The 2,318-nt window shown below is 43.3% G+C and overlaps 1 protein-coding gene across 1 annotated transcript in view; it reads right to left on the bottom strand.

The window, feature by feature from the left end:
- The window catches only part of USP49 (ubiquitin specific peptidase 49), a 21,395-nt gene that overhangs the window by 8,483 nt on the left and 10,594 nt on the right, over window positions 1–2,318 (bottom strand). The window contains exon 2 of the mRNA XM_057386928.1: window positions 936–1,072. The gene's annotated coding sequence lies outside the window, so the exon portion shown is untranslated. The remainder of the gene's footprint in view (window positions 1–935; window positions 1,073–2,318) is intronic.

Raw genomic sequence — 2,318 nt, 5'->3', positions numbered from 1 at the left:
CACGAGGAAAAGGGGTTAGAGATGTAATTTGGATTTGAAATCTCTTTTTGTAGGGTCATGGGATATCCTGCCTTGGAAGGATCATCAAATCCAACTCCTGGCCCTGCACAGGACATCCCAAATTCCTCGTTTGCCTGTATCCATGTCTCACAACAGACACTGCTGCTTTGACCATGGAGCCAGAAAACATGAGGAAAAGGGGTTTAGATATGTAATTTGGATGTGAAATCTCTTTTTGTAGGRTCATGGGATATCYTGACTTGGAAGGGGGCCAAAAAGATCACAAATCCAACTCCTGGTCCTGCAGGACACCCCAAATTCCCCCAGTTTGCATAGATCCATGTCTCACAGGAGGCAGTGCTGCTGGGGAGGTAGGAAACATGAGGAAAAGGGGGTTAGAGCCATGATTTGGATGTGAAATCTCTTTTTGTAGGATCATGGAATATTCTGAGTTGGAAAGGAACCACAGGGATCATCAGATCCAACTCCTGGCCCTGCACAAATTCCCAGTTTGCAAATTTGACCCCAAATTCCCCCAGTTTGCYTCTATCCATGTCTCAGGAGGCAGCACTACTCTGACCTGGGGAGGCAGAAAACATGAGGAAAAGGATTTTAGCGCCATGATTTGGATCTGAAATCTCTTATTGTAGGTGTAGTTTTTTGTAACATTCCAGTGGGCAAAAAATAAAAACCCAGCAGGGGAAGGAGAATCAGAAAGGGAAAAAGCAGCTGGTCCGACTCAGCCGCTCTCGGAACCGCAGCAAAATCAAAACTGCGGGTGGAGGATGCGCAAGGAGCGTTTGCTCCAAGTCCTGCACCCATTTGGTGAACAATTCCCAGTAAATCCCAGTGCTGTGGGCCTCATTTTCCAGTTTTGGGGTTTTTTTCTGARGTTCTGATGGCAGGGATGGAGGTCAGARCTGCACGGTACTCACGGAGTGGAGGTTGCGCATCCTTTCCTCCGCGGCGCCGCGTCCCGGGCGCGGAGCGGCTCCATCGTCCCCAGGAGTCCTGGAGGAGTTCGGAGAATTTGATTTTAATTTTTACCAGGGAAATTCTCAGCTTCAAAGGCCTGGAGAGAGAAAATATCCTGGTGATGCACAGAAACCATCCTGAAATGCTGGTTTGGAGCATCATTAACCCTCTCAGCTCATTTAATCCGAAATATCTGAGCCATCATTTGGATTTGAAATCTCTTTTCATACAATCACGGGATGCCCTGAGTTGGAAGGATCATCAAATTTAAATAAATAACTCATTTACTCCAAAAAAACCCTGGAATTCTCTGGAATTACACCCAGGAACCCAAACGTCTTAGACACATCACACCCAAGAGGTGCTCTGGAATTTAATTCTCTGCTTTTTATTTATTTATTCTTTTTCTTGGGCAGGCTGTAAAATCTGCTGATGAAATGTTTCATTTCCCACCTTTTTGCCTCCCTGAGCTTCCTTTTTTCCCTCCTCTTTCCTCTTTTCTCCTCAGTTCTAGATATAAAAAATGGTGGAATTTTTTCCTTTCCTGCCTTTTTTTCCCTCCTCYTCCCTCTTTTCCCCTCAGTTCTAGATATAAAATCCAGTGGATTTTTTTTCCTTTCCCACCTTTTCTTCCCTCTTTTCTCCCCAGTTCTACATACAAAAAACAGTGGAATTTTTTCCGTTCCCACCTTTTTATCACCTCCTCTTTCCTCTTAATTTTTCTCCCCAGGCCTGGATATAAAAACCAGTAGATTTTGCTCCTTTCCCACCTTTTTTTCCCTCATTTTCCCTCTTTTCTTCTCACTTCCAGACATAATTTTTTTTTTTTTACAATTTTTTTTTTTAGAAACACCGTGCTAACACCGACAGCCTTCATTTACATAAAAGAATCCTAATTATGTTGGATCATCAACATCTGTCATTCTGCTCGCTGCCATATGCGACAGTGGGGGAAATTTAACCCTTCAGCTCCCCAAAACATGAAATTTGTTGGGTGGGATGAAAAAAAAAATTGGTTTTAGAAGTTAAATTATCGAGGGATTAATGAAGCCGGTTGTGCAAAGTTTCAGCACGTGAAATTTTTAAAAAATGTGGGATTTATTCTGAATTTCTGAGAGCTGGAGGCTCTCAGGGAATCGATCCCAAAGCAGATTCAGAGTGTTAAGGAACAGRGCATAAATCAGAACCCCTTCTAAAAAAGGGGAACAAATTCCAAACAMCTCTGCCAGGTCACAGAGCAGCTTTGTTACACCGAAATTCAGTAATTTTCTGCACAAAAAGCACTTTTGATGCTGCCTGGGATATTCCCCACCTGATTCCCTTTAGGAATCTGCAGATAATTC

The sequence above is a fragment of the Malurus melanocephalus genome, unplaced genomic scaffold (assembly GCF_030028575.1).
Source record: "Malurus melanocephalus ecotype Western Australia unplaced genomic scaffold, MMel_1.1 scaffold_1099, whole genome shotgun sequence".
Classification (NCBI taxonomy): Eukaryota; Metazoa; Chordata; class Aves; order Passeriformes; family Maluridae; genus Malurus; species Malurus melanocephalus.
Note: the sequence above shows the minus strand (reverse complement) of the source record. Positions and strands in the feature narration are given on the sequence as shown.